General features: G+C 41.2%; 1 long non-coding RNA gene across 1 annotated transcript in view; it reads right to left on the bottom strand.

Moving 5' to 3' along the window:
* Window positions 1-16164, bottom strand: part of LOC140682462 (uncharacterized) — a 155391-nt gene that overhangs the window by 13929 nt on the left and 125298 nt on the right. The gene's annotated exons all lie outside the window — the stretch shown is intronic.

Here is a 16164-nt window from a genome sequence, read left to right as displayed (position 1 = left end):
GAAAAAACCTGCTCTAAACAGAAACCCATCTCCCACACAAATTTATCTTGACTACTTAGGTTGCTCTTCATTCTGTGTGCACACCATGGGCTTATGAAGGCCTCTGAGGGGACAGTACTTAAGCTGGACACATCTTAAGCTGGTTTAAATTAACAGAGTCACAGAAGAGAGCAGTCCTGGTCTCTTATCTTAGAGCTGCAGTGTCATATTGTCCCACATCATAGAATCATTAAGGGTGGAAAAGACCTCTAAGGTCATCAAGACCAACATGTGATGGAATGTCGTCATGAGAACGACACCATAGCACTAAGTGCCATGTCCAGTCATCTTGTGAATATGCCCAGGGATGATGCCTCCACCATCTCTCTGGGCAGCCCATTCCGATGTCTAATTACTCTTTCAGTGAAAAAAGTCTTGCTGATGTCTAGCTTAAACCTCCCTTGGCACAGCTCAAGGACATTTCCTCTTGTCCTTGTCTCTGTTAGTGTGGGAGAAGAGCCTGACCTTCACCTTTCTACACTCTTCTTTCAGGTAGTTGTGGAGTGATAAGGTCACCCTTGTGCCTCTTCTTCTCCGAGGCTGCAAAACTTCAATTCTCTCAGCTGCTCCTCATAGGACTTTGTGCTCCAGACCCTTCACCAACTCCGTTGCCCTTCTCTGGACTGACTCCAGGATCTCAACATATTTCTTCTCATGAGGGGCCCAGAACTGGACATGGAATCTGAGGTGCAACTTCACCGGTGTCAAGTACTGAGGGACAGTCGCTTCCCTAATACTGCTTGACACAATATTTTTTATACAGACCAGGATGCCACTGGTCTTTTTGGCCACCTGGGCACACTGCTGGCTCATGCCTCTGTTCTCTCTCATCCCTGTCCCAGTCCCTTGTTGCCACCCATGCTCTATTCCCAGATCCATCCTAGCAGTTCATCTGTGTAGGATACATTTCACAGGACCCCTCTTCAGAAAGTTAAGTAATTATCAGATGAGGAAAGGTGTGGGTGGGAAACAGAATGTATCTTGGGGGAAGGCAGAAATGGGATAGGGACCATAAAAATCCCCAAAAAGCAGAACAGAGGCAGAGAAAGAGTGGTTCCCGTGAAGTCCTAAGACAACTAGTTAACAAAGCTAGGACCTGAACTTAGCCCTTATCTAAGTTTTTATCTAAGTTGCAGTATCTGCTTCTAATATTGACTTAATACTTCTGTATGGGAAAACACCGCTCCAAAGCTGTTAAGACTCCAGCCCAAATTCCTTAGCACAGAGTGAGGTGGTGACAAGCCTGTCTCACAAACGTTTGCCTACTTCAAAACCTCATCAAGTTTGCTTTAACTTTCCTAGAGCCATTCTGGGAAAGTGAGCCTTTCAACCTGCTTAGGACACCTTAGAACACCAAATCTGAGCCACTTTTCACTCCTTCTGGCACAAACCAGATGCCATTGCAGGGAAATGAAGAGCTGTGCCTAGTCAGACTGAGTACAGCTCAGCACAGATGCCCAGTGCAGGGAGCCCACTGCACTTCTTCATTCTCCTGTGTTCCAAGGAACAGAAGCACCACACCTGCACTTGTAATATATGGAGTAAAAGTAATCCCTGACCTGAGAGTAAACACAAAGCCTAACATTTTAAATAAATACTTAGTCTTTAATAAATAAGACATCAGGAAATAAAGTTTTATTTATTTAATAAATAACAACAGTATGGATTGAATGTAAACATCTGAGAGAAAAACATTCCCTTGTAAATGCTAAGCATTGTGCCAGCCATGCTACAAGGGTTGCAGATGGCACACTTGTCAGCAATTTTTTTTTAGATAAACTAGGGCAGGAAAATCTTTGCATTCACAAAGGGAAATGCAGCAAACTTCAAGAAACAGATAGACACTTTTGAGCTTTTCTAAATGGAAATAAAAACCGTGAAATGAGATGGTGTGGCTGTGGAAGAGAAACACCAATGGGCACCAGATTTTAGGCGTCTCCTTTAACTTGAAAGTCAGCAAAGGCAGGCGCTAAGACAAACCCACATCCTCTATTTGATCCACTCAACTTGAGGAGAGGTTTGAATAACAGAACAGTGTAAGTAATTAGGGAAAACAGACAGTCAAAGAGAAAGACTTGACTTCTCTTTTTCCTAAATCTCAAGATTAACTTAAAAACCATGTGACTTCTGTTAAAAAATGAAAAGAATGAGCTCAATTTTTAAAGATATTCTGATTTCTCAGTTTGCAGAGTATAAAAACACTTCTAGTATTTTTCACTTTCAGTAATTTTCAAGTGTTCAAACAGTGTTTCCAATTACTTCTCAACAATGCTGAAACTTGAAATTTGTTTCTTAAGTGAAGGCTGAGATTCTTGTTTAACCACTTGAAAATGAGAACTGGGACATACATCAGCACTTTAAAAAATATTTTAAGTCCTGTTTTCCAGGACATCAAATACTATGAAACTCATGATAAACCCTGACAACACAGCACTGATGAAAAACGAAATAACAAACCTGTAGCCATGTTGAAATAAGGCTTCTTTCCTGTAAGGTCAAGAGAGACCTTTCAACCTCTTCCAGCCCAGTATTAAGGATTTTGTAATATGAGATAAGCCTGGCAGAGAGTCATGGCATTACCTAAGCAGAGAGATGTCAACAAAGCTGAAAGAAAACCAGTCTGTGAGTGAACCAGAAGATATGGCAGAAGATCAGATGGCTCTTTGGAAAACTTACTTAGATTTGACCCTTAACACACAGCCACTGAATTTTTCTATTTTAAAACTTGATTCCAAGTCCATGTTTATTGCATTAGCAACAGGTTACTGTGCTGGCCTGCATCTTTAAGGCTACAGTAGTGTTTGCAATCAGAGAGCATGAACATCAATGGTAGTGGCACTTTGTGCCAGAGTTGTTGGTGTGAACCATAGGCAGGAGGAGTTCTGCTATAACACATTATCAAACATAAAACAGTGCTTGTGCTTACATTTACTTCTCAAGACAGAGTATTTACAAAGGGGACTGCTACTTTATTTCTCACATTTCAGGGTTCTGGTATGTGTTTGGCTGATGCCCTGAAGAATAATCTGGACCTATGCTTTGAGAAGTTTAGAAAAGGCACAGGGCTGCCCACATGCTGGAAATAAAAGACTAAAAAAAACGCCTGCAGATCAGAGACAACAGGCTTGTCTTTGTCTTTCTCCATACCTGAGCAACATCCATTTCAGTCTCACCCAGCTTGTTAAGCTTGGCCAAATTCAATGGTGTTCAGCCTTAAGAGTCATGCATGTAAATACTTTTCAGGATCTTAGCTGATGTACCTCTGCAAGAAATACTGAATAAACTGGAACTCAAGTTAGAGGCAGTCAATCAAAGAGTGTGCCAACAGACACATGAATGGTCAAGGCAGCACATATTCTGTACTGTAGGGAATGCTGTTCTCCAGGACGGTTTTGATGAATGGAGATGAGAGATCTCTAATGGTTGCTCTTAGAATATAAGGTTTATTAGGGATGGTGAAAGGTCTTGCTTGGAGCTGCCAGACACAGCACGTGGCAAGGCCTAAGGTGATGGGGGAGGGGAGAGACGAGGGGTAGAGAGGATGCTCCAGGAGAGGGTGGAAGTTCCAAGAGAGTGTCTGGCTCCTCAGAGACCCCTTATCAGGGGGCTTCAAGGTGGGCTGGAACAAGATTTGGGCCAATGGAGTTAAAGACACTTGATGCTTCAGGGGAGGGTTACAGGTGTGGGATGAACCATACATTTTGGGGGGTTGAGATGGAACAGTCCATTTGACTTTTGGACCTATCTGTAGGTAAGGGTATTGTCCAGCCAGTAGGGGGGGTTGTTTTCATCCTGGCTGTACTATTGTGAATCTTTTGCCAGGCAATTATATTTATCCATCTTTCCCAACACTGTACATAGTTTTTTAAGACATAAAAGACCAGAATTGGTCAGGCCATTGGACTGGATGGTCACTGCAGGTAATTTCCAATTGAAATTGTGTATTCCCTTCCATCCTACTTGAAAAATCTGACTTAACCTCATGAAGACCACAACTCACTTTGCCTTAAGTTATCATTAAATCATTTAAGAAGAGTAAAAGAAGTTTTGCTAAGCTTAGCATTACAGACTTGTCTTAGATAAATCCCAGTATGCAAAAAAGGTCACAGCTACATTTTTTAGAATGTGAGTTTTAGTTTAACTACAGGGCCAAATTCTCCAGGTCTTGCCAAAAGACAAATCGCCACGCTGCAGAACCTGATTCCAAAGAGATCATCCCAAAACATGAAAAACACAGAAGATATAGATGCAGAAGAGATGGTTCTATCTCAGATAAAATTGAGGAAAATTACGAGAACCAGAGTGAAAATAGTGGAAGAAACATGAAGCCACCTGAAGAATATGTCATTATGTAATTTCTTAAAATAAATGCATGCTTCTCTCTCTTAGGAGATGAGATGACTAGGATAATTTAATACCAGCAAAGATTTTGGAGAAAGCTCCCCAAATAACTTTGAAAATAAAAAAGCCAGCACAGTACATCAAATATCATCCTTGAAAAGCAGAGGAGTTGCCAATTGAAGCAGAATCAACAGATAATGTTGCTATAAATATTTTCATCTGTGTTTGGAGCTCTTAACCCTTGACCAAAGAAAACAAAGATATGAGAACTGAAGGAATAAGCTAACAGTGAAGCATAAGTGGAAGGAGGAGATGTGATCACAGATTAAGAAAGTGGCAAGAAAAGAACAAAAGCAAATAAATTCTCAACAAATTAATGAAAATGGGCCTTTGGCACAACCTGTGGCCTCTGAATTGAAATTCTAGTTTTCCATGGTTGTGTGAGGCTGCATATAAGGTTTTGCTTCAGTTAATAGAAACATATTGTTCAAATTACTTTAAAGGTTGAAGTTACTTAAGGCTCTGGCTTGGCTTCAGAGCGCTGCTAAAGTGAACAAACTTTGACTTGGAAATTCATCACCAAAAGAAGATCCTGCTAGAATAAATAAAAAAAATTCAGACCATGATCTTACATGGAAAGTAAGATGTAATAATAATTCCTCTTTTATTTATATTTATTTTACTTATTCAGAGTGAATTTGACACTGATGGAGAATTTGAGGTGGCCTTGAAGAAACTCTTATCTAGTTAAGAAATAAGAAACTCTCATCTATATGTTATCTATATTACAAAGCACTTTTCCATCACATATTTCTGCCTTCCCCTGAGTCCTAGGGGACCTCCTTGTGGTCTAGGAGAACTGTTGAGTCTCTGTGGTTTATTCAACAACAGGTGTTTTGCTGAGACAAGCAACAAAGGGCATGAGTAACTCTAGCTGCCACCACTTCACTTCTAGAAACTGACTTATGACCATAAAAAATAATTCAAGGTCAGCAATGAAATAGTCCTTGAATTGTAACAGACTTGCAGTTGTTACACTGAACTGTAGCATCATCAAGTAGAGTTTTTTTCCCAAGGATTTTATTTGCTGAATGTGCCACACTGGGTTGGAAAAAGTCACCTACTCCAACATATTTAATTACCATTTAGAAAGGGAATTAGATGAGACAGGACTAATGTAAACATCCTTCTGTTGTGCTTAGAAATGTTAAACTTGAACCTTTATAGCATCAAAACCTGCACTTTGCTCTTAGACTGGTTCAACATTACCTGCTTTCCAGGTGCCTCTGACATCTGCCTTTGCTGGAGATGGGAACTACAGCACACACATCACAGACTCTGCACTTAATGCTGCAGCGCAGCAAACATTGCACTCACAGCTCAATAACCTGAGCCATCATTTGCAGCTACTTTCTGCATTATTTAATAAAGCAGACAAGAGGAAAAGAGCTCTGAGTAATTAAGTGCTGTTTGGCAGGCACAGTAAATATGTAGATCGCCATGACATTAATTTTAAATGGTGACTTAGACTGCTTTGGTGCTCGGCACCCACTTCATACACATCCAGCACAGTCCCAGGATCACCAGCAAGAATTGCATATCATGGCTTCAAGTCATTACTTTTCTCTGTTAAACCCAACCAGTCCCTGGTGCCCTGTCTGATACAAATGGACTGAATTCCTCAGCAACAGGGGAACACCTCCTGCTTGGTGTGACTGAGCATGCGGCCAAACTGCTTGCTCAGGGCCCAGATATGTCACTCCCACTGTTCCATCCGGCCTCTGTGCTCTGCCCAAACCCAATGGAACGAGTTTGACCAGGCTCCTGTCAGGCCCCACAAGGTGTCGTTTCACCTGCTTTCCCCTCACACCGCACAGTAACAACTAAAAAGGCTAAACATTATTCATAAAAGCATTAGCATCAACAGGGAAATCTCCTAATTTATACTCATCCCTGGTATTACTCCATCCCAGGTGCAGAATCCAGCATTTCAACTTCTTAAACCTCATCCTATGAATCACAGTCCAGTGCTCCAGTCTATTTAGATCCCTCTGCAAGTCTCTTGTCCTCGAAGAGAATGAACAGCACCTCCCAGTTTGGTATTGTTAGCGAACTTGCTAATTGTACATTTAACTCCAGTATCCAGCTCATTGATAAATACATTGAACAACACTGACCCTAGGACTTCACCCTGAGGAACACTGCTGGTGCCTGGTCACCAGCCAGATGTAGCCCCATTCACTACAACCCCCTGAGCTCTGCCTTTCAGCCTATTCACCACCCAGCACACCATGAACCCATTCATCCCACAGATGGGCATCTTGCTCAAAAGGATGTTGTGGGAGGGCAGAACCAAAGGCCTTATTGAAATCCAGAAAAATACACTTCCACCTTCCCTTCACCCACCATGCAGGTGACTTTTCATAGAAAGATATCAGACTACTTAAACAGTATATGTGTGCACTTGTTCTTCATTTGTTGTGCCTGTTGATCTCATTATTTGAGTTAAATTTAAACAACTATGCAAAGTCAGATACATTCCTTTGTACCACAACACTCAAATTCTATCTACATATTCAATAAAGTTAATAACTTATTCATAATGCGCTGTATGAATACCTGGAAAGATAATGAGCTGTTGTTACACGTTTGTGAGCTGAAAGTTTACAGCATGAATGTATTAATGAATTAAGCCTTTTGATCAATCAAAAAGAAAGACCATCAGATTGATATGTATTATTCTCCTGCTTGTTCTGTTAAAAATTTGATTCAGTTTTTAGTCTGTTTCTTGGAAGAAACATACCAAATAAACAAAGAGGGTAACAATGCAGTGTGGGATGAGAAGAAGTAAATATCAAAATATAAATGCTTCCACAGAGCCAAACACACTGGGTAAAAAGGATGAGCCATGCAAGACATAACTGAATTCTCATGCTGGAATTTTCCTTTGTCTCCTTTTGTCAACAAGGATCTTAGCCATAACAGAGAGCAGACTGCAGTGTGGTGTTGACACACTGGAGCATCTTGAAATGAACTTGTGAGGGTAGTCTAATTCCAGTTGGCCAGAGCATAACACCAAGGATTTTATCACAATTGTCCTGTCAACCTAATTAAAAGCTACAAAAACCACCTAGTGCTTCACAGAAAGCTGTCATCAGAAAACAGACTCTCTTATACTATTGGGTCTCCCTTTCTGCTGAGACCTAGATCTTCCTGACAGAAAGTCTAATGCTGTTTGACACTCTTCTAGTGGAGAAAGAATGGGCTACCATTCTATCATGATCAGGTACATTTCTGTATCCCAGCTAACTTGCCCAGCATTTACTTGGGTGTTGATAGGTGTTGCTCTGGAGTGCACCATGCATGGTACAGTGCAGACAAACCTCCAGTCTTCTTGGCTCCTCACCCCTCATGTGGTACTCTACTTTCTTGATTTCTGCAAGGACAGAGGAGAAAACTATTTAGAAATTGAGGCTGATAGAGTATGGGAGAGGATTAGAAGGTGACATCTGCCTCATAAACATCAGCTTAGTGCAATGGCCATGATCCCCATTCAGCTATATATTTGAAAACCAGAGCCAGTCTGAACCAGAACAGACCCTCTAAATAAGGGAGAAGGACAGATGAAGTATATAGTCTAAACCCATGTGCCTCCAACCTGGCAGTAGAAAGACAGCTGATGTTTTCTTTAAATGATGTATGAGCATACTGATGATGTAGGAACACTCCAATTAAAAATAAATCAAGAGGGAATATTCATCATGAGGCTTTGCTAGAGAAGCGGTTAATCATCTGAAATCCTAAAAACTAAAGAGTGCATGTGTGGGCACATGACAATAAACCTGAAGATATTTCCAAAAAATAATTACAACCACCTTTTCCTTAGGGAGCCACTGGGCTGAAAGTAGAGTGCAGAACCATCCATGTTATCTACCAGGCTTCACCTAGGCAGAGGCCTTTAACTGATTCTTGCTTGCTCCTTCAACTGAGGGAACAAATCCATTACTCTGTTTAGAACATTGTGCTCCAACAAGCTGCTCAAGCTGCAATTTGCATCTTGAATGCTGTGCAAGGCAAAAAAAAAAAAAAAAAAGTCTGAGTCATGCCAGAGAATGTTTCACAGCAAAAAGAAAGAGGGCAAATAGCAGGTGTAAGAAGGAATCCTTCACAATATAAGGGAATCTGGGGGAATAAGCATCCACAGCAGGACTGAGATGTAATTAGCCCCATGAAAAACCCTTTTATAAGCCACCATGAACAGTACCCCTATGAATAGTCTTTATGGAAAGTACATATACATACAGAAACCAGGTATGTCTGACTGAAACAGGTGGAGTTAGAAGGAATGTGCCAAGGCACTTAACTGGGCATTTGGACTTTGTGGTTCTTTTAACACACAGTGCAATTGTATGTGCATTTTCTATAGTAGCCCAAACAAAAGAGACCAGACTCAGCTCTAAACACTTGGTACTGTTCATTTAAAGAACATCAGTCTGGAAAGTCTCAAGTCAGATGCTGAAGGTCAAGGCTGGATGTAACTTGAAGATGTTGACATAAAGCTGCTTGATATGGTAGCCAAGAAAATGTGAACCCTTTTTAGCTCCCTGTTCTCAAAACTTGCCTCCATAGATACCTAGTGATGTATAGTCACTGTTCTAGTTAGCACAGCCTCTCACAGAGCTTAGGGAAATTTCTGAGTGGGGAGTACTGGAACCCACGTGCTGGGACTGGCACTGGCCAGTGGATTAGGCTAAATACTCACAAGCCAAGTCATAGTGCTCCATAGCTAATGATTTCTCATTAAATCATACTCTTCTATGGAGGAGGCTGCTAAGTTTTTCTAAGGAGATTTTTCTACTTTTAAACTACAGAGTGGTTTAAAAGTTAAAAGGGTAACTCAATAATGATAATAATAAAAGTAAGAGAACATGGTAAAGGCACTGCATTTTTATAAGATATATATAACAGCCAGACCTATGAAGATATTTATAACAGTCAGAACTCTTATAATCTCCAAAACATAACTACAAACAACCATGAAATTAATGTGCTTAGGCAACTGCTGGGCTTAATCCAGTGCAAGTTTAAATCAATGGCGGGACATCAGGGACACTGGACTGTGTCCAGAAGTGAGCGAATGAAAAGCACAGGACAGAGGGTAGTGCTCCAGACAGCATTCAAACAGTAGGCTAAGAATATCAGATGCTGGCAGACCTTGCACGGGAATTATGAATGGAAAATCCTCAGTAAGGCAGAAATTGCCTCATTTTTGAGCTATTCTTGGCATACTTTTCAATACCAAATCTAAGGTCCCAAAACCATAACTAAAGCTTTCCACAGGGCTTAGTGGGTCTACCATGAGTCAGGTTTAGTATAGCATCATGCTCTTCTTTGTGAATCCTGTTAAATTATTTCCTCTCTCTCACCACTGCATTTCCAGTAAAGGTGGATTAGGCGCAGACTAAAGTAAGCAAATAACCAGAATCTCAGTTGCCTGGCAGTAAATCATGGATAGCTTCTGCAAACAGCTTAGATGTTTTGCCTGCTTGAGTGCTGAAGGCCTGTACATGGGCTGTTTTGAACAGGACCAAACAAGAGAAAACCTTCACAATTCTTTGTTTGCCATTGATTCTCAGTGGAGTGTGTCTTCTGAGATTTCTCTACTTCCATGGACATTTTCAGTAGGTGTTGCATAAAGAGCATCTACCTCTGGATCTCCTAAGGATGTCCAAAATACTTCTGTCTCTCCCTCTCTGTCTTGGTCCTTGTGTGTACTCCCTGCTTGTGGCTAGCTGGGATATGCTCCTGAATATCTACATGCTTCTGACTTGTTCCTCTCCTGACTCTTTCCTGGATAATAAAGACTTATCAGCTTGACAAACCAACTCTCAAGGAATCCAGCAGGCTTTAGATCTGTGTCCACAGGGAGACAGAAAACAAAGCTGATAATTTAAGGAAGCTGCCATGATTGTGACACTGAAACGTAAACTTTAAGGCATTTAGAGATTTTTGAAGAGCTAAGATTTTAGTTAGAAATAAGCCTTACTAGAGTTAATTAAAATAATAATAATAAATGAGTAGGCCTTGATAAAGTTAGGAGTTAGTAGTTAACTAATAACTGATTGCTTGTCAGCACGATGTTTAGTTAGCTGGGTTTATAATGAAGAATACAGAAACTGACAAATAGCTTTTAGGAACATAAGACAATTGTGGGCCTCCTCTGTTCCGAAACCAATTGAAGACAAGGAATGGGAGTTCTACCAAGAGTTCATTTGTCATACTTGCATTGAAAAGGTAGAAAGGTCAGAACGAGGAAGACTTCATTTACTTCCTCATTTTGGGACCCCTCCCCATGAAAGGGACCACTGACCCATTTCAAAGGACAAACTACGCATGCTTAATAGCTTTTGGAGTGATTAGCATATGAAGCGGGGAATGGGATGTACTAAAATTATGAATATGTATTTGTATTTTGTGTATTCAATACTTGTATGGATAAGAATACTCTGAATCACCTAGAAGGCGCGGTGTGTATTTGGGAGCTATCCCGCACGCTGCCCAGCGTCGAATAAACATACACTTTCTAACTTTAAACTGTTAGAGAGTTTTTGTCCGTCACAGTTGGATATCGATACTAGACCAATATCCATATTTTTTTAATAAATCATTTTGGCGAGCCAGGCAGGAGGTCTGCTCTCTCTGGCCGTGGGGCCAGTGGGGGTCCGGGACCCCTCTGGGTGCCCACCCAGAAATTTCTGGGAAGAGGGATCCTGCAATCTCGCTGACTACCCGGGGAAAGACCAGAACCTGTTGGACTATGGACAGGAGGTATGTTTATATTTGGGGGAAGGTACCTTATTATATAGGCAGTTAAAAAGACACGAGAGACGTCTCATATCCGAGGTTGGTAGTCTGTGTCTCGTAGAGGAGGCAGCAGCACCAGAAGTTTTGTAGTCTACGTCTCATAGAGGAGACAGCAGTACCAGAGGTTTAGCAGTCTCTGTCTCGTAGAGGAGACAGCGGCTGTGGTGTTGTGGATTTGGATTGGAGCAGGGGTGGCTCTGATCTCAGTTTGTAATTTAAAAGGTGCACCTTAGTAATCCATAATTTGGGTGGTTAGTCTGAACTTTGGGACGCGAAGCGTCCTGCTGTGACAATTTGGGTTGTGGCCCCAAGCGCTGTATGTGTGTATTGTAACCAGATCCATGTTTGTTTAGTGAGTTTGTGATTTTGTGTGTTTAGGCTGTGGAAAACTATTTGAGCATTGTATTTGTTGTGGTTTGTAAGAGTTAGTGTTGTGAGCATTATAATTTGTGTGATTTGGCGTGTGTTATTAATTTTTGTGTTTTTAGGAGCTTTGTGAACTTGAAGTTGTAAGAGGTTTGTGAAATTGTTATTTGCTTTGCACACTTTTGAGAGTGCAGACTGATTTAAAGTATTTGCATGGTGCTTAGATTGTGTGTATTTGTGTGAATTTGGGCAGCGTGTGCTTTTGGCTGTGAAAATTTTATTTGATATGTTGTTGGATGAAAAGCTTTATAAGTTGAATTTTTGTTTTATAGCTAGAGGGTGAAGTGAAAAGCCTAAACTACTTTTAAGATAGTCCTGGTGATTAAGAGGTCATTTGTCTCCCAGATAACTAGAGGAGAATTCAGGCTCTGTGACCTCAGGATACATTTTTCAACTGCCTGGAAAACCCCAGGTTTAGCAAGTGAGTGTTTGCTGGTAGTTTATTTCTCCCTCCCCTCCACTCCTTGTTGAAAGATTTGTGTTGTGTTTTGACTGAAGTTTGTGTGATTTTAGCAAGACCTTGTTAGAACATTTGTTGAATGTGTTCGGGGTTGTGAAAAACCCCAGGGTGTTTTTTTGTGAGCCTAAACTATTAGAATTTAGGTCCTCCTGGAAAAAGAGAAACCCGTTTTTGCAGCTGCGAATACGCAGCTGAACTTTGCATTTTGTAACATTTTCAATCAAAGGGTGAGAGAAATTTGGTCAGCAATCCGAAAATTTTTAGAACAGGCTATAGTAGCGGTTCACACAGCTCTCAGTGCAGTGTGGAGTCGCGAAATTTCGGTCGAAACTGGACTGATAGTTTGTAAGATTTCCATTTGTCCTTTGTTTACAGTGCGACAGGAGATACGCTTGGCTTTTAGCTGCAAACTTGCTACAGTGTATGAAAGGTTGCTTACAGTTTTTAAATGAATGTTAACAGTAATATACCCAGAGCAAAACATAACAGAGGATTTGATTTAATGAGTGATTAATAACTTGCAATAAAATTTTGTTGTTGTTGTTGTTGTTGTTGTTTTTTCTGTGTTTTTTTCTTTTTCCCTTTTTCTTTTGTATAACAAGTTTTTCCTTAACAGCTGCTGCTCTGAACCTTGTTTTGAAGGGAGAAAAGGTGAAAATTAACTAACAAATTGTTTTATCCCTTTTGTTTGCTAGCCTAGCTATATGACCAGGACCGGGAGAAACAGGAACCAAAAGCCTGATTCAGGAGTATTCCCCTGCCCAAATAAAGATTGCTATTGTAATCCGTGGATTGTATTTCGGTGTGTAGTCTGTCAGGATTTGTGGGTCCAAAAAGGGTACAGGTGGCTAATACCTACGACTGGAATTTGTGGTTTTTGTCGTTCAAAAGAACAAGAGGCTACCCAGAAAGTTATACAAGTTTTGTTGGTGAATGGTCAAGAGGTTCCTGGTAGCAGTAAAATATTTGAATTGTTGGAAAACGGAATTTCAGGAACTTTGAAGAAACCAGTAGAAATACTTAGAGTTGAGTGTGGCCAGCATATTTTTGTGCCAGAAGAATACCAGGTAAAGCTTAGGAACTGGGATAAGATCAAAAGACATTTTGAAAAGAAAAAACCCTGAACATGGGGGCAAACGAGAGCAAAGAGATTCCCAGAGGAACCCCTTTAGGGTGTATCTTAACACAATGGAAAGCGCTGGTGGGCTATGGTGGTAGTGAAACTAAAAGGGAACGCAGTGGTGGCCACTCTATAGACTTGATGGGGGGTTGAAATGGCCAGCAAATGGTACTTTAGACTATGAGACTTTATTACAGTTAATGCTTTTCCTTAGGCGTGAACAAAAGTGGCAAGAGGTAACTTATGCTGATATGTTTTTCAGTCTTCGAAATCACCCTGAGTGGCAAAGGGATTGTGGGATTAGGCCACCGTCTGATCCACTGGTACTGGCTCTTGAAAAGGATAATAAAGCTAACAAAGAAAAGCTCAAACGGTGTTGCAGCACATGTTCAATAAATCAAAGACGCTCACACCCAAGTAAAGTGTATGCAACAGAGATCTTAGAACAAGGGACAGCAGAGGCACTTTTACCACCACCTAGAAACCAGGAAGGGAGGGGAGTAGAGGAGAGGGTGGGGGAACGAGTGAAATCAGAACCCTCACCAACTTCAGCCTCCCCTAACCTATCCTCTGGCTTGTCTACCCTGGAAAAAACAGTAATTAAAGCAAGAGTTTCCCCACCAACTCCTAGATCAGGGGAACCCTCAAGGTTTTATCCACCATTGCCCAGTAGTGATAGTAAATGGGGTGAATCTGAACCAAGTCCCAAGCCTTCCCCACAAGGTCCAATAGCGTCAAGGACCAGAAGGCAAACCAGAATAAACCCACCCCCACAAACAACCAGGAAACAAATTAAAGGAGTCATACAAGCACCTTTAAGGCAAGCTATAGCCTCTGATGGGGAGCCAAAGATAATTAAGGTCCCCTTTTTCTCAATGGATTTAGAGGCTTGGGAAAAGACTGCTAAGGGTTATTGAAATGACCCGATAGGTGTTGCCAAAAGGTTAAAGTTTATGGTTAAGCAGCATTTACCTGATTGGGCAGACATGCAGTTACTACTTGATGCTTTAACAGAAACAGAGAAGCAGTTGGTTTTAAAAGTATCCAAGGACTTAGCTGAGGATGCTTGCGTATCAATGCAAGAGGATATTAAAGATGTATTTCCCCGTCAGGACCCGATGTGGGATCCCAATGAACCTGATGAATTAGCACAGCTTAAGAGATATCAAGACTTTATAGTGAAAGGACTAGAACGAGCAATTCCTAAGACCATAAACTGGTCAGCCTTATATGCTGTTAAACAAGGTCCCTCTCAAACACCCTCTGATTTTTTAGATCACCTACGGGACGCGATGCGGCGATACACCACTCTGGACTCTGGATCGGAGGAAGGAATACAACAACTAATAAATTTGTTTTTAGGACAATCTACAGGAGATATCAGGCAGAAACTTCAGAAGATCCGGGACCCAAATACCAGAGACTGGGAGACTCTATTAGATAAAGCATGGAGAGTCTTTAGTAACCGGGAGGAAGGATATAAACAAGGGATGAAGAAATTAGTAGCAGTAGCAAGGGAGGAAGGAAAGGAAAAATGTGAACAAGACCTGCCAAGACAAGGACCACCCCGAGTGGGAAAAGATCAATGTGCATTTTGCAGGAAATTTGGACACTGTAAGAACCAGTGCCCAGAACGAAGAAGGGGTGACGAACTGAGAAAAAGCAACCGGGGGGGGGGGGGGGCGAAAGGGTGGTTGCTCATGCGAAGGAGGACTGAGGAGGACTGAGGAGGACCAGAGGGCCCTACCCTAGGGGACCCTCTGGTTATAGTTAAACTAGGGAATAAGGAAAAGGAAGTGTAATTTTTAGTAGACACAGGGGCAACATTTTCAGTGTTGAATAAGGCCCTAATACCTTTAATAAATGATTATGTTATGGTAAAAGGGGCTACTGGCCAATCTGAAAGAGCATATTTTTGCAAACCATTAAAATATAAATTGGAAAAGCAATAGGAAATTCACCGGTTTTTATATATGCCTAATGCCCCATCTGCACTTTTGGGCAGGGATCTGCTAGAGCAGCTGGATGCAAAAATAATGTTTAAAAATAGAGAAATTAGCTTGGAGGTAAAGGACCAACAATACGTGGCGTTGTTGAGCCTAATGTTAATAACCAAAGAACTTGAAACTGTAAGTGAAGAAGAGAAAAACTTCAAGAAAATAATGGATCAAGTATTTCCTGGGGTATGGGCTTCTAATATACCAGGGAGAGCAAAGAATGCAGTACCTATACAAATCAAGCTTAAGGAAAGAGAACGGGCAGTGAGGGTTAAACAATACCCACTGAAGAAAGAAGATAGGGAAGGGATTAGCCCAATTATAGAAAATTTTTTGCAAATAGGACTGTTAAAAGAGTGTCAATCTGATTTTAATACCCCCATTTTGCCAGTAAAGAAGCCTGATGGGTCATACAAGCTAGTACAAGATTTAAGGGCTGTTAACAGGGTAACTGAAGACTTGTACCCAATAGTTGCTAACCTTATACCCTGTTAACTCATTTAACACCTGAACTAACATGGTTTACCATTTTAGATTTAAAGGATACTTTTTTTTGCCTCCATCTCCATGAAGCTAGCCAGAAAATTTTCACATTTGAATGGGAGAACCCCAAAACTGGACAGAGGAACCAGCTCACATGGTGTGTATTACCACAGGGATACAAGAACTCTCCTACTATATTTGGGGAACAGCTTGCCAAGGATTTAGAATCTTGGGAACCTCCACCAGGAGAAGGACAGTTGCTTCAGTATGTGGATGATCTCCTGATAGCCACCCAGACCCAGGAAACATGTGTGGATTGGACGGTAAGCCTCCTAAACTTTTTGGGCCTGCAGGGGTATCGAGTATCCCAGAAGAAAGCCCAGATGGTGAGGCAAACAGTCATTTACCTGGGTTATGAAGTGAGTGCTAGACAA

The sequence above is a fragment of the Taeniopygia guttata genome, chromosome 1 (genome assembly GCF_048771995.1).
Source record: "Taeniopygia guttata chromosome 1, bTaeGut7.mat, whole genome shotgun sequence".
NCBI classification, from domain to species: Eukaryota; Metazoa; Chordata; class Aves; order Passeriformes; family Estrildidae; genus Taeniopygia; species Taeniopygia guttata.
The sequence above is the reverse complement of the archived record's forward strand: the minus strand, read 5'-3'. Positions and strand labels throughout refer to the sequence as shown.